The 16,778-nt window shown below is 43.3% G+C and overlaps 1 protein-coding gene across 1 annotated transcript in view; it reads left to right on the forward strand.

Moving 5' to 3' along the window:
- Positions 1-16,778, forward strand: part of FGFRL1 (fibroblast growth factor receptor like 1) — a 139,658-nt gene that overhangs the window by 105,769 nt on the left and 17,111 nt on the right. The window lies entirely within an intron of this gene.

The following is a 16,778-nucleotide window of genomic DNA, read 5'->3' on the forward strand; positions in this document are numbered from 1 at the left end:
ATTAACTACAGTTAAAAATTAAAACATATTTAAAAACCCATCATCAATCCAGGTCAGCCTGATGGAAGAGAAAAGTTTTGAGGTCGCGGCGAAAGGACCGGAGGTCCGGGGCCATCCGAAGCTCAAGGGGGAGTTGATTCCAGAGGGCTGGTGCTCCCACAGAGAAGGTCCTCCCCCTGGGGGTCGCCAGCCGACATTGTATGGCCGACAGCACCTATTACCTAAGTTTCCCATATGGCTCCACTCTTGGATATTTTGGTGACTCTATGAATAGAGAACAAGGGACGCGGTGGCTCAGTGGGTTAGGATGTGGAGCTTGTCGATCAGAAGGTCGGCAGTTTGGCGGGTCGAATCCCGAGTGCCGCGTAACAGAGTGAGTGCCTGTTACTTGTCCCAGCTTCTGCCAACCTAGCAGTTCGAAAGCACGTAAAAATGCAAGTAGAAAAATAGGGACCACTACGGTGGGAAGGCAACAGCGTTCTGTGCGCCTTTGGCGTCTAGTCATGCCGGCCACATGACCACGGAGACGTCCTCGGACAAGCGCTGGCTCTTCGGCTTTGAAACGGAGATGAGCACCGGCCCCTAGAGTGGGAAACGACTAGCACGCATGTGCGTGCGGGGGAACCTTTACCTTTACTATGAATAGAGAAAACCTGTTGAAGGTCTTCTTCTGTCAGGGTGTCGATGGAGATTCCCAATCATCCAGGTCATGGTTGTCCCAACGGTGCTTTTTTCCCCCCAAAAGGCAGCTGGACTTTCTTGCTGTTGTTTTTTTCCTTGAAAACGTTTCACTTCTCAACCAAGAAGCGTCTTCAGTTCCACTTCAAGAACTGAAGAAGCTTCTTGGATGAAAAGTGAAACTTTTTTTTTAAAGAAAACAGCCAAGAAAGTCCATTTGCCTTTTAGGAAAAAAAAAAGCAGCTTTGGGTTTTCTATCAGGGGTAGAATGAGAGGAGACCCAGAATGTGGCAGCCTTTGGGGGGGCTACTCGCTTTCTTTGACACAGCCTGAAGCCAACAGCTGGAAGGCTGCCTCCGGTTTTGCTCGCCACATTACAAACAAAAACAAAGAAACAAAAAAGATGTTGAGACTTTGGAAAAAGTGCAGAGAAGAGCAACGAAGATGATCAAAGACCTGGAGACTGACACGTACAAAGAGCGGTTGCAGGAATTTGGGTATGGCCAGTCTAGAGAACAGAAGGACCGGGGGGGGGACACGATAGCAGGATTCCAATCTTTGAGGGGCTGCCCCAAAGAAGAGGAGGGGGTCAACGTAGTCTCCAAAGCCCCTGAAGGCAGGAGAAGAAGCAACGGATGGAAACTCATCAAGGAGAGAAGCAACCTGGAACTAAGGAGAAACTTCCTGACAGTGAGGACAGTTAACCAGTGGAACAACCTGCCTCCAGAAGATGGGGATGCTCCATCACTGGAGGTTGTTAAAAAGAGCCTTGACCACCATTTTTCTGATGTGGTATAGGGTCTCCTGCTATAGGGAGTTCGACTAGAAGACCTCCAAGGTCCCTTACAACTCTGTTGTTCTATTCTATTCTGATTCTGGGGGGGAAAACAGCCAAGAAAGACCATTTGCCTTTTATAAAAAAAGCACCTTTGGGTTTTCTATCAAGGGTACAATGAGAGGAGACCCAGAATGTGGCAGCCTTTGGGGGGCTACTCACTTTCTTTGACACAACCTGAATCCAGAATGGTTAACATTCTTAGGGTCTTCTAGAACAGGGGTCCCCAATGCCCGGTCCTTGGATCGATACCGGGCCGCGGCATGCCAGCAACTGGGGCCGCACAAACAAGCAAAGATGCAGGCAGTACACAAAACCAGGCACCCTCCAGTCTGCGGAAGAACCTCTTTCCACAGAACCGGTCCCTGGTGCCCAAAAGGTTGGGGGACCTCTGTTCTAGAGAATGGCCAAGACTCTGTTCTTCCCCCCCCCCCAAAAAAAGCCCAAATACCTCTGGAGATCAAATACGTAGATGGAATAAGATCTGCTATTATTGCTGTTTGGGGGTACATAAATGAGTGACAAATCAGAGGTCCCGTTTAGTGACGGCATCCACCTATACTCAAAAGACAATGTGATTCCCCACCAACTGTCTTGCAAGCTGGTCTGTCAAGACCGCTTCCACTCCAGCCTGACAAATCTGAGATGGATATTGATTTCAAAGAGAATGATGACTAACCACTATGTTAAATATTTTAATTGGATAGAGCCTCCTGTTCTCCTTGATGTTTGCTAAAGTTACAGCCAGCAGATGCAGGGGGAGAAAAAAAATTGTTATAAGGAAGTGCTGGCCCTTCCTTTTATTCTGCTAGCCCATAAATCTCGGTTTTTGATAGCCAGTTTGCGGCAGGTGGGGCTGGCTTTGGTTTTATCCTACCGAGCAATTGTTGGAAAGTTTTTGGGCTGCGGCTGTGTTGGTAGCGTCAGAGTGAGCCAGTGGCAAATCGGAACTTGTTGCGGATATAGACCGATTCCTCAACATTGAGCGAAAGGGGAGGGGGCGGGGGAGAAAGACCACTTCTTATATCTATGGAGATTTTCAGTCATTCAGGTCAGGGTTGTCCCAAAGATGCTTTTTTTTCAGGAGGCAACTGGACTTTCTGGGGGTTTTTTTGAAGACGTTTCGCTTCTCATCCCAGAAGCTTCTTCAGCTCTGACTGGATGGTGGGGAATGGATGGACTGATACTCCTTGCAGACAGCTGGTCATTTGCCTTCCTTTTAGAGAGTCCTTGAGGCCACTTGGAGGTTTATCTGTGTCCTCAGGGTCACCTGAGTGATGCAACAGAGGGGCAGGGATAGGACATCATTTGTCTCCAGTCTACAACACGGTCCTTTCAGCAGTTCCAAGAAGGCTCCACACCCATTTGCACCCTCTTCTCTTCTCTTCTCTTCTCTTCTCTTCTCTTCTCTTCTCTTCTCTTCTCTTCTCTTCTCTTCTCTTCTCTTCTCTTCTCTTCTCTTCTCTTCTCTTCTCTTCTCCTCTCCTCTCCTCTCCTCTCCTCTCCTCTCCTCTCCTCTCCTCTCCTCTCCTCTCCTCTCCTCTCCTCTCCTCTCCTCTCCTCTCCTCTCTTCTCTTCTCTTCTCTTCTCTTCTCTTCTCTTCTCTTCTCTTCTCTTCTCTTCTCTTCTCTTCTCTTCTCTTCTCTTCCCTTCCCTTCCCTTCCCTTCCCTTCCCTTCCCTTCCCTTCCCTTCCCTTCCCTTCCCTTTCCTATACATGAGTCTAACGTCAACTCTAAATAGCTCTTTGTGCCGCTGTGGAGCAGCAGCTGCTGCCTCTTTTTACACTTCTCTCAAGAGGCGAGCAAGAGAATAGAATACGAGGCGACCTAATCCAGAATGTCTCCAGGAGAGACATTTGAGAAGCAGCCAGGGTAGGATGGGAGAAAGAGGAGAAAAGAGACGGGCTGGGCCCAGTTCAGGCAGCTTGAGCAAATGGAGCGGCGGGGGGGGGGGGGGAGATTTCACTTAAGGAGCTGGATGAACTCCTGGTTTGGGAGTTAGAAACTGTCCTGCAAAATAATAATAATAATAATAATAATAATAATAATAATAATAATAATAATAATAATAATAATAATAATAATAATAATAATAATAATAATAATAATAATAATAATAATAATAATAATAGTGCATCCAACTGCTTGGAGCCAAGTGGGATGCTGCTTTGGAAAAAGCTTTGTGCGCACTTTGCATCTTCTCCACTGGCTGAAAGAATTTGAAATCTTTCCAACCTCTAATCAATTTGGAACTTAAAAACACACACAGACACACACAGAGAGAACAAATAAACAATCAATATACAGGTAGTCCTTGACTTATGACCACAATGGAATTTCCAGGGCTAAGCAAGACAATTGTTCAGTCAGCCTTGCCCCATTTTACGGCTGTACTTGACACGGTCATTAAGGGAATCACTGCAGTTGTTAAGCTAGTGACACGGTTGTGACGTGAACCTGGCTTCCCAGGTTGACTTTGCTTGACCGAAGGTCACAAAAAGGGGATCGCGTTAACCCCCCCTCTCCACGACGCTGCAACCGTCATAAGTACCTGCCAGTTGCTGAGCCTCTGAATTTTGATCCCGTGAGCACAGAGATGCCGCAGTGTTTGTAAATGTAAAAAAAAATGGTCCTAGATCCCTTCTTCAGTGCTACGGTGACTTTGAACTGTCACTAAATGAATGGTTGTAAGGCAAGGGCTGCCTGTTGAGAGCATCGCCAACAAAGGAGTTTTATTTGTAGCTCACAGCTCAAATGAGGGGTCCTTGGAGCTTGGTGGTTTTCTTGCAGATGTTTTGTGACCCAAACTAGGTAACCCCATCAGTGATGGGAGGAAGTGGGGTTTATTGGGGAGAGGGAAGAGGAGGAGGAGGACTGAGAGATCCTTGGTTCTTTCTTGCAGATGTTTCGTTACCCAAAGTAGATAACATCATCAGTGCTAGAAGGGAGTGAGGTTTGTGGAGAGGAGGAGGAGGAGGACTGTGGGGTCCTTGGTGCTTTCTGAGTTTGTTGGTTTTCTTGCAGACATTTCATGACCCAACTAGGTAATATCATCAGTGCTAGAAGGGAGGAGGAGGAGGAGGAGGAGAAGTGTGGGGTCCTTGGTGCTCTCTGAGCTGGGTGGTTTTCTTGCAGATGTTTCATGACCCAACTAGGTAACATCATCAGTTCTAGAAAGAAGTAGGGCTTACAGGGAGGAAGAGGAGGAGGAGGAGGAGGAGGAGGAGGAGAAGAAGAAGAAGAAGAAGAAGAAGAAGAAGAAGAAGAAGAAGAAGAAGAAGAAGAAGAAGAAGAAGAAGAAGAAGAAGAAGAAGAAGAAGAAGAAGCGGACGAGGAGGAGGAGGAGGAGGAGGAGGAGGAGGAGGAGGAGGAGGAGGAGGAGGACTGTGGGATCCTTGGTGCTCTCTGAGCTGGGTGGTTTTCTTGCAGACGTTTCATGACCCAACTAGGTAACTTCATCAGTGCTGGAAGGCAGTGGGGTTTGCTCTCGGTTTATTTTCTAATGGCTTGCCCTATCTGTGTTGGTGGGAGTAATCTTGGTGGTTCTTGGGTTGCCCTGTTTACTATTGGCTTGTTTGGCAGTGCCTTGATTTGTGTATTGTTTACTTCCGCTTTGTTGGTTTGATGTTAATCCCGGAGTTACAAGATGGTCAATCTGGTCAACAACAACATGTCCTCCACCCAACAAGAGGCTCCAAACCCAAGTCTTTAAGGTCTTCTGATTGCCACTTGGAGTTCACAGGTTCTTCTTCTTTAAATCAATCAGCATAGAGCTGGAAGGGACCTTGGAGGTCTTCTAGATTAACCCCCTGCTCAAGCAGGAGACCCTATAAAATTTGAGACAGGTGGCTGTCCGGTCTCTTCTTGAAAACCTCCAGTGATGGAGCACCCACAATTTCTGGAGGCAACTTCTGTTCCACCGGCTAATTGTCCTCACTGTCAGGAAGTTTCTCCTTAGTTGCAGGTTGCTTCTCTCCTTAGTTAGTTTCCATCCATTGTTTCTTGTCTTGCTTTAGAAAATAAGTTGACCCCCCCCCGCTTCTTTCTGGCAGCCCTTCAATTGCTTGATTTCCTCCTGAGATGAGGGAATCCTAGAGCCAAGGATGATAGAGGCCATCAGGACACGAGTTCTACCTTCAAAGGATGTCCATTGAACTTAATTTTTCTTTTCTGATTCCATTCAGTTTACACCTCCTTGAATGAATTTCTCCAGAGGTTAGTGAGAATCCACATAAGAGTCCCCCACACTTTATTTTGGGGAGGAACCTCATTGGGCACTAGTAAGGTTTAGAACATACCGTGTATAACCAAATGTATTTAATGTGACATGGAATTGTTAGAGAAACGCTTTCTTAAATATTCCTTTTTAGAGTTAGGGAGAAAATTCTAGGAACTGCAAGGTAAATTGACCAGAGATATTAAGATTTGTGTTCTCTCTCTGGCTGGGCTTATTAATCTAGGTACAGAGCATCCAAAAGATAACAGAATAACAGTTGGAAGGGACCTTGGAGGTCTTCTAGTCCAACCCCCTGTTCAAACAGGAGACCTCATACAATTTCAGACAAATGGCTATCCAATCTCTTCTTAAACACCTCCAATGACGGAGCACCCACAATTGTTGAATTGAAGGTAAATAGAAACAAACACAACGTATTTCCACATTTTCACTCTTTTCAATACATGTTATTTATTTAATCCGGAACACTTTAGAGCTTAATTGAATGTAATGATGTATCTTTCTGTTACACTGAGAAATATTTTATTTAGATGTATTTCCAGGCAGTGCCAACAGTTAATGGAGGCCGCTTTGAACTTTTAGTTCAAAGGATCTGTATGTATAGTTTGGAGATCTAGGATTTCACTGTATATTTTTATGACCTTTCCATACTGAAGCAAAGGAGAGATTTTTTTTCCATGACTATTCATTAATGTTAGTTTATGTAGCCCAGCAGCCAAGATAAGAGTCCTGGAAGGATTAACTTGTGAGAAAGAAGTTTCAGAGGTATGTTTAGAAGTCAGTGGGAAGATGTTATAGTTGTCTTCATGGATCTGAAGCAAATCATGGATTTGCTGCCCCAAAGAAGAGGGGAATCAAGCTATTTTCCAAGGCACCTGAAGGCAGGACAAGAAGCAACGGATGGGAACTCATCAAGGAGAGAAGCAACCGGGAACTAAGGAGAAACTTCCTGACAGTGAGAACAATTAACTGGTTGCCTCCAGAGGTTGTGGGTGCTCCATCACTGGAGGTTTTCAAGAAGAGATTAGACAACTATTTGTCTGAAATGGTCTAGGGTCTCCTGTTTGAGCAGGGGTTGGACTAGAAGACCTCCAAGGACCTTCCAACTCTATTATTCTACGTACTATGTATATTAAGAATGTTTGCAGGAATTGGGTATGGCCAGTCTAGAGAAAAAAAGAATTAGGGGTGACATGATAGCAATGTTCCAGTATTTTAGGGTATGCCCCCAAAGAAGAGGAGCGTCTACCTATTGTCCAAAGCCCCTGAAGGCAGGACAAGAAGCAACGGATGGAAACTAACCAAGGATAGAAGCAGCCTGGAACTAAGGAGAAACTTCCTGACAGGGAGGACAATTAATCGGTGGAACAGAAGCTGTGGGTGCTCCATTGCTGGAGGTTTTTCACAAAAGATTGGACAACCAATTTTCCAGAGTGATACAGGGTTTCCTGCTTGAGCAGCAGGCTGGACTAGAAGACCTCCAAGGTCCCTTCCATCTCTGTTATCTGAAGGGCTGGCCTGTAAAAGGTGAATTGTTCTGAATTCTTCCCCCAAACAGGAGAAGAATAGTTTAGTAAGGAAAACATTCCTCACGGTGACTGCAGTTTACAACGGAAATTCATTCAGGGGAGATTGTGAGAAAGAATGAAGAATGATCTGGCAGTGGATTCCTGCAGTGGGGAGATGGTTGGATCACACGGTCTCCATAGTCCCTTCTATGAGACTATCCTGAAGATTATTTCGAAAACTGGAGATGGCAAGGCGGGAAACTTTGGGAGTCTGGGGCTAGGAGAATAATTTTGCACGAGTCACACTGACAGATTGCATTTGTGTATATTTGGCAGTGTCCCTAGAGATGGGGTTACTGGACCTGTTGCAGAAGTGATGGGAACAAGTAGACATTGCGGTCAAGAGTTCGTTTTGTGCTGATACCTGTGAAATTTAGCACATGTCCCTCGTAGCGGTTTAAAGCTCCTGAAATTCCATTCGGTGTTGATGAAAAGCAAAAGAAAGTTACAAGCACTTTAAAAACTTGGTTTGTAGCAGGGAAAAAAAAAGCAGGCACGAGTTTTTGTGCCATTCGTGGCCAGTCATTCGTAAGAATCTCCCTTCCCTGTCAAATTTTGTACTGGTCTGATTAAAAAAACCAAAGTTTTAGCTTCCAATGAAGAGGTAGATATAATTGACTGGGGTGGACCTTCCATTTATGGATACTATTGGAAGGTGGCACCATCAAACCTCTAAGCCGTTTTTTCTTTCCAAAATGAATTGAAATGTCAGTTCAGATCGCTGAATCAGCTCTGATGGATAGTCAGGGCTTTTTCCAGATCAGAAATCTGATTCAAAGCAGCCAAATTCAATTTGAATTCCCACATCGAATAGAACTTTCCGAGCTGTCAGAATAAGACTAACTTTGCAAACTGATTGACGATTTGAATTTTGCCTGATTCAGGTGAACCTAACCAGACACTAGATGAACGAAGCTCCAGTTTTTACAAATAATTTTTTATAATTGAAATAAAAACAGATGTAGGTATAGGATAAGGTCGTTCCTGTGCAAGCCTTTTTTAAAACCTATTCTTTGTGCTGTTTCTATTAGACCTGATTTGGAATTTAAGAGGAGTAAGCTTTGCCACCAACTTTAAAAAAAATTCTCACAGTCAAGAATATGTTTGCTTTCATGCAAAGATTGTGTTGTTTTTCTGTGGTGACAATGTCCTTTGCCATTGCTGCTCAAATGGGTGGGACATTGCAAATAAAAGGATAATTAGAATACAAAAATTCCTTGCAGAGAAACCACAATATTACTGGTCAAAAGAATAAGCCACAAGAAATTTAAAACTGATGTAAAAAAATTTTTTAAAAAAAATTCATTTTTGTCCAAATCTAGTAATCAAAGTTTCTACTGAATAAAATAGGTCTTCAGAATTGAGCATTTGTAGCAGAGAGATTTTGCTAAGAATTTTTCTCATGCTAGTTGCCAGTGAAATTATATCTGCAGCAATATTGTTTGTCTTTTTTCAACACGATGTTAACAATCCTTCACCCCCATTTTCACCTCTGAGCATTTTTTGGCAGTTCTAGCCCCAGTCTTTTTTCTGTGCCTTGCTAGCGGATACGTCTCAGATATCATTATTAGTCAGAGTGGTGTGAGATTATGCTTTGCAAATTGCTGTTCTTGGATAATGGTATCCGTTTTAATCAAGTTCAGCAGTTAAAATATAATAATGGGCTGTGGCCATGCTGTCTCTTAGGAGAAAAAGTTAAAAAAAAACAAGTTTAGTAAAATTTATGACTATCCCAGAAGCAAGAAACGTGATATTAATCATGAAAAAGAATGGCATTATTGGGATTTTTTTTAAAAAAAAACATAAAAGTCATATGCTGCTTCATTTGAACCTTCATGCTGGAAAGATTCTGCTTGGACATTTGTGTAAGTAAATCATGGAATTTTTGCTCCCAGAAGCTGCTCCCACCCCTGGAGGATTTTAAGAAGAGACTGGACACCAGCCTCTGGTCTGAAATGGCCTAGGGTCCCTTCCCCCTATGATTCCATATTTTAAATCTCAAATTAGGCATGTACCTTCGGTATGAAAACTATCCACCCTAGATAAAGAAACGTATATCAAGTTTAGATGCCCTATTGCCAATGCAAACTCTTTTCCTTCCTTCCTTCCTTCCTTCCTTCCTTCCTTCCTTCCTTCCTTCCTTCCTTCCTTCCTTCCTTCCTTCCTTCCTTTCGTAAGTGGACCACATTTTAAAGCACCATACATGGAAACGGCTTCTCCGTTTTCTCAGCAGTGGTATCTGCTTTGCATGTCCAAACTCCAACATGCTACATTTGAGTTCCCCCAAAAGACCGCTTTCTGAAATCCTGGAGAATTGCTTTCAATCCGTGTCTGTCTGGGGTTTTCCACCCAGTGCTGTCACACACCAGTTAACTTAATGGCCCAGCTTGCTTGCTTGCTTGATATGCATCACGGTCTCTGCCCTGTCTGATTTTTTTTTTAAAAAAACCAAATTACTTTAATAATAAAAAATTAACAGGAATCCAGCATACATAAACACCAGCTCCTGAGGCATTCTTAGAAAAGAAACAAAATGGTTGACTCTTTCTCTGTGTTTTATTTGGAAAGGTGAGGATTTCCAATGTTCAAAAATGACAAAAAGTAGAATTATAAGGGTCCTAAGCTTGAGGGGTTCCATAAAGGGGTATCAAGGAATATCTTCATGACTTCTGCAGACAGACAAATGCTTTTCGATTGGTTAGCTCCATCCTGACAGATGTTTTTGTGAATCAGGAAATCTACCTAGGGCAGGGATAGGCCACCTTGGCTCTTTTATGACTCGTGGACTTCAACTCCCAGCATTCCTGAGCCAGCCACGCTGAGGGGAAAGGGAGATGTTTCCAAGCTGAGCCATGCTGGCTGAGGAATTCTGGGAGTTGAAGTCCACCAGTCATAAAAGAACCCAGGTTGCCTACCCCTGGCCTAGTGGCTTGTTCCTTCCATGCCTTAAAAGGGATAAACTTTGCCACCCTCTTGCATTTTTTATATTCCCAAGATAAACAAATACCCAAGCTTGATTTAAATTCGCCTTTTTTGAATTGCTAGCCTTTAGTTTGCTTTCTTTTCACTTCATCCTTGACTTAACAATCATGCATGAATTGGCAGTTACCTGCTTTTTGTCTTTTAAATGTCCCTTTGAAATTCAGCACACTCTTATAATAGCTAGCTAATCAGTATCCTAAGCACAGGCAATTATTTGCTTTGTTCAATCTGTAAAAAGAAAAGGATCCAATCTGGGTGCCAAAAAACTGCTTTGTAGCTTTTCTTGTCTGATTCCGAATGGCTTTAGAAAAAAAGCAAGAATGAGAAAGCAATTAGCTTGGGTAACTATTTTTTTTTAGTTGAACGCTTTTACCTGTTTCTTCCCCTCACCTTAGAAGAATAGAATAATAACTTTATTGTCAGGTTGAATATACACGATTCGCGTACATTAAAATGAAATTTCATTGTATTCAGCTCTCAAAGGGTCACCACATAAACATGACAAAAATAAATAAATAAATAAATACAGAATTAGGCCTTGGAGACCTCCCTTCCAACATAGGAGAGGTTTTTGTGTCTGTGAATCTTCTGAAATAAGCTATTGATCCAGAGGTTTTTCCAAAAATGACAGCTGTAAAAACAGAGGGGCCTGTTTTCTTTGGGTGGGCAAACGTTAGAACAAGTTCAGGTTTTCAAAAGCATGTGCAGTATTACAGCTCTAAGGTTCTCCATGAAGCTTTGGAAGAAGATGTAGATTCTCTTAGCAGTTTTGTCCGAAATCATGGCTTAATGATTTCAGGATTCTGAAATCATGGCTTAATGTATGTCTGCCTGTAAACAATTTCACTCTGGCTTGGAGGTTGGGTTTGCTTTGAAGTTTGATAACAGAGCAGAATAACAGAGTTGGAAGGGACCTCGGAGGTCCTCTAGTCCAACCCCCTCCTCAAGCAGGAGATCCTATATCATTCCAGACAAATGGCTGTCCAGTCCCTTCTTAAAAACCTCCAGTGTTGGAGCACCCACAACGTATGGAAGCAAGTTGTTCCACTGATTAATTGTTCTGATTGTCAGGAAATTCCTCCTTACTTCCAGGTTGCTTCTCTCCTTGATGAGTTTCCATCCGTTGCTTCTTTTCCTGCCTTCAGGTGCTTTGGAGAATAGCTTGACTCCCTCTTCTTTGGGACAACCCCTGAGATACTGGAAGACTGCCATCGTGTCCCCCCTCGTCCTTCTCTTCATTAAACTAGACATACCCAATTCCAGCAACCGTTCCTTATATGTTTTAGCCTCCAGTCCCCTGATCCTCTTTGTTGCTCTTCTCTGCACTCTTTCTAGAGTCTCTGCATCTTTTTTATATTGTGGCGGCCAAAACTGGATGTAACATTCCAAGGGTGGCCTTACCAAGACTTTGTAAAGCGGTACTAACATTTCATGTGATCTCGATTCTGCCTCTCTATTAATGCAGCCTAGGACTACATTAGCTTTTTTGGCAGCTGCAGCACACGGCTGGCTCATATTTAAGTGCTTGTCCACTCTCTGATAGCGCAGTTGCTTCTATCTTTTGTCTCTCAATGATATGCTCATTATAGTTTTTCAAGCCTGAACAGATACATCACTTTCTCTGCTATCTCATCTTCTGTCCAGCCTTTTATTCTCATTCATTCATTCATTCATTCATTCATTCATTCATTCATTCATTCATCCTCATCCCTTGTCATTCCAAAGAATCTGCTTTGAAGTACAATCATGATGTATGGACTTGGTTGATGATTCCTTCATTCCCCACTCAGCCTCCTCCATCGGCTTTGACGTGTGCTCACCTCTTGGGACTTTTTCTGTTCAAAGGTCTCCTGGTCAGTCATCCTGGTCTTGGCTGTCCCAGCTCAGAGCTGAAGAAGCTTCTTGGATGAGAAGCGAAACATCTTCAGGAAAAACCAAAGTCCAGTCGCCTTTTGAAAAAGTATTTTGGGGATTCTCACCAGAATGTTTATATTTACTGCAGCATAGGAAGATCTGGAGGACAGCATGAAAAAGGAACTACCTGTCTGTCTGTTTCTCTTTTTAAAAGAAAAAAATAAAAATTCAGCCCCTCCCCTTCATATTTCTTCGGTGAGGGAACGTAAGGAGTGGAACCTTTCGCCAATGCAGTTGGAAGATCTGGCTGGCTAACCAGCAGAGACGCATCTTCAAAGGATCCCGTGCATGTTTGCCGCACTTAGATTCACATGAAAGGCTTGGCAACCACTCAAGTATGGCTGAGAATGCCAATTAGGTGGCGTGCATGAGTGGATTTTCAGGCACGGAAAGGGGGGGAGAGAGGAGGATGGGTGGAGGGCTGCACATTGGTGGACACACGGTAACTTGAGACCCCAGACAAAGGAAGGGAGGCCGGTCTCAGAAGGAGACCCTCATGTGCAGGATTAAGTCCTGATTGACAAAAGGAACTCAGAGCATTTAGCGTTCCTTCACTAGCAAAGGAAATGTAGAATCACAACAGCCGTGGCGCTTTAAATTCATCAGCGTCGTCCCCATGTTTTTACCATGCAACCTTGTGCTGCAAACTTGCCACGGTAAACCCGTGGGAATAGGTCCTGCGTGGGAAGCTGAAATGAGATGCTCTGGAGGCCTTCAAGCATCTTTTGTCAGTTACTCCTAAGACAGACATGTCATCCTATGTTTATTCTACGACCCACATTAATAGTAATTGCCGCTTTTGGAAGTGTCAGCCCCAAGCAGCTTTCAGAAAAACACAACTTCTTTGATCCTTACAAGCAAGCCAAGAGGCAAGAACATCTCGTGGGCTTTGTGAATGGTTCAATCAATCAATCAGTCAGAATAGTCTGGAAGGGACCTTGGAGGTCTTCTAGTCCAACCCCCTGCTCAAGCAGGAGACCCTACACCATTTCAGACAACTTCTTAAAAACCTCTGGGGATGGAGCACTCACAATTTCTGGAGGCGGGTTGTTCCACTGGTTAATTGTTCTCAGGAAGTTTTTCCTTAACTGTAGGTTGCTTCTCTCCTTGATTACTTTCCATCCATTGCTTCTTGTCCTGCCTTTGGGCGCTTTGGAGAAGAGGTTGACCCCCTCATCTTTGTGGCAGCCCCTCAAATACTGGAAAATTGCTATCATGTCCCCCTAGTCCTTAAATCATGCAACTGTTCTTCATCTGTTTCAGTCTCCAGGCCTTTCATCATCATCATCATAATAATAATAATAATAATAATAATATCTTAGTTGTTCTTCTCTGCACTTTTTCCTAAAGTCTCAACGTCTTTTTTATAAGGTGGTGACCAAAACTGAAAACCAGAGTATTGTTTTGAGATTCTGAGTTGTAAGACTGGAAGCCAGATTTTGAATCCCAAGCTTTGGGGGCTTTTTCTACAACAAGGTCTCTTACATCCATGTGTAGTCTTGGTTGGCCTTACATTGCCGTTTTGATCACTAAACCTTAGATAGGCACAATTCCTGGATGACAGAATGATTAGAATAAAATAAATAGCTGTTTCCATGATAGGGAATATGGCTTTAATATTCATTGACTGTATGTGAATTATCTCATGCAGAACCCATATGAGAACAGATCCCAAACTGAGGCCTGTAATGCCTGTAAAAGGGGTCTTACAGACATAACATAGATTTTAAGAGGAAATTCTCGATGCAGTCAAGAATGTTAAAAGTTCCCAGCAGGAAAAACAAGCTTGTGCATGGACACTTGTATTTTTTTTTACAAATGTGGAATGTGTTACTTTTTGCTGTTGGACTAGGAACCAGCTGAGTCCACAAAGATACACTATAAGAGAAGAATCCAGGTGTTATATGTGTCTCTCTAAGCAGCCCTAGATTTACAATCAGTTGTAGGCTGGGGGGTGGATGGCTGGACGGGTGGGTGGATGAATAGATAGATGACAGAGAGAGAGAAAAGAAAGAGAGATATATAAAATAGGGAGAAAGAGAGAAAGAGCTAGGGAGAGATAGATAGATAGATAGATAGATAGATAGATAGATAGATAGATAGATAGATAGATAGATAGATAGATAGATAGGCTGATAGATAGATGATAAATAGATAATAGATAGATAGATAGATGATAGATAGATAGATAGATAGATAGATAGATAGATAGATAGATAGATAGATAGATAGATAGATAGATAGATAGATAGACAGATGATAGATAGATAGATAGGTTGATAGGCTGATAGATAGATGATAAATAGATAAATGATAGATAGATAGATAGACAGACAGACAGACAGACTGACTGATGGATCGATCTTAAGATTTCATAGGGAATGAGCCCCAGTCAGCCCCATAAGGCAAAGCTCTTAGACCCCTGGGAGAATATTTCAAGAGAAAGAAAGGCATCTGCTTGCATGTTTGGAAGATCTGTTCAAGTTACTTCTAGAAATTACGTTTTCAGAAGGAACTTAGCATTTTAACAGAGACCATCAGCGCAGTCAGAAAACCACAGTTTTGGAGTCGCCCCTAGGAAGAAGTGTCAGGCCTGAGCCAAGTTGTATGGAAACTCCTCTTCTTTTAATCTAATATTCAAGACAAGGAGTGTGGTGATCTTTTTTTCTTTTCTTTTGGGTAGTAAATTTTTCAGCGGTGCTTTGGAGATCAGGGTAATTTAGCAAGGTGGTGGTTGATTTGGACGTACGAGAAGAAAGAGGTTGCCAATAGGAAAAGTCTCCTGTTGCTTCCTTTAAGGGGACTCAAGAAGGTAGAATCACTGAAAGAAGAGAAACTCTGCAGTTCAGGATTGAACGGTGGGGTCCTTGGTTGCATTTTTTTTGCCAGAGGAGGAGGAGGAGGAGGAGGAAGATGAGGAGGAGGAGGAGGACTGTAGGGTCCTTGATGCTCTCTGAGCTTGGTTGTTTTCTTGCAGATGTTTCATGACTCAAACTAGGAAACATCATGCTAGAAAGGACTGGAGGAGGAGGAGGAGGAGGAGGAGGAGGAGGAGGAGGAAGAGGAGGAGGAGGAGGAGGAGGAGGAGGAGGAGGAGGAGGAGGAGGAAGACTGTGGGGCCCTTGGTGCTCTGAGCTTGGCTGTTTTCTTGCAGATGTTTCATAACTCAAACTAGGAAACATCATGCTAGAAAGGACAGGAGGAGGAGAAGGAGGAGGAGGAGGAGGAGGAGGAGGAGGAGGAGGAGGAGGAGGAAGACTGTGGGGCTCTTGGTGCTCTGAGCTTGGCTGTTTTCTTGCAGATGTTTCATTACCCAACTAGGGAACATCATCAGTGTTAGGGAGGGGAGTTTGCAGAGAGGAGGAGGAGGAGGAGGACTGTGGTATCCTTGGTGCTCTCTGAGCTGGGTGGTTTTCTTGCAGAGATTTCATTACCCAAGTAGGTAACCTCATCAGTGTTGTAAAAACAGTTCCCCATCATCAGGACAAGCCCCTCATTTTATTCCAGCAAGTAGCCCTTGGAAACTCTGAGGAGGCAAAGGTGGGCTTGAGGTAATCTGAATTTGGACCTCTTTTTTATAGCCCAACCTTGTAACTGCCTGGTGTTTCACTTCTATGCCTCTCGTTAAGTGACATGACTAATTACTAAGTTGCTTCTTTTCCCCTCCTTGTTCTGCTGTGTGGGTTGCATTTTGGCCCATCCCTGACCTAAAGAAGGCAACGTCTTCAAAGTGGCAATAGTTAAACAACTTTTCCAACTCTTGATTTCTTTCCAAGCGGCAAGCTATGACTGATTGCCAGAAGTTCCTATGACCTTTTCTGCTGTAATTTTGATTTGTGCCCTCATTTGCAAGGAACGTAAAAAAAACAGTTCTCGCAGGGAACGTGAGCCACAAACATCAACAAAAGGTCTTCAGTTTACTATTAATGGTAGCATTAATTACGCTCCCATCATGGTAGAAGCCAGTGGAAAAATTAAAAAAAAAAGCACCAGGAAATAAAACTGCGCAGGCAGGGAACAAATTAACTCTGTTGGAATGGAATAAAATATGTTCTTACTATTGACTCAAACACTACTATGTTTTAAAACTTAATGTATTTTTCTTCTTTCCCTTCTTCTTTCCTTCCTTCCTTCTTTTCTCTTCCATCCATCCATCCATCCATCCATCCATCCATACATCATATTCCTTTCCTCCTTTCTCATCCATCCACTAACTTCCTTCCTTCCTCATCTATTCATCCATCCATCCACTATCTCGCTCCCTCGCTCCCTCATCCATCCACCCACCATATTCCTTCCTTTCTCATCCATTCATCCGTCCATCTATTCATGCATCAACCCATCCTTCCTTCCTTCCTTCCTTCCTTCCTTCCTTCCTTCCTTCCTTCCTTCCTTCCTTCCTTCCTTTCTTTCTTTCTTTCTTTCTTTCTTTCTTTCTTTCTTTCTTTCTTTCTTTCTTTCTTTCTTTCTTTCTCTGTCTCTCTTTCCTTCCCTCCCTCCCTCCCTCCCTTCCTTCCTTCCTTCCTTCCTTCCTTCCTTCCTTCCTTCCTTCTTTCCTTCCTTC

Source organism: Vipera berus (genome assembly GCF_964194415.1).
Source record: "Vipera berus genome assembly, chromosome: 4".
Classification (NCBI taxonomy): Eukaryota; Metazoa; Chordata; class Lepidosauria; order Squamata; family Viperidae; genus Vipera; species Vipera berus.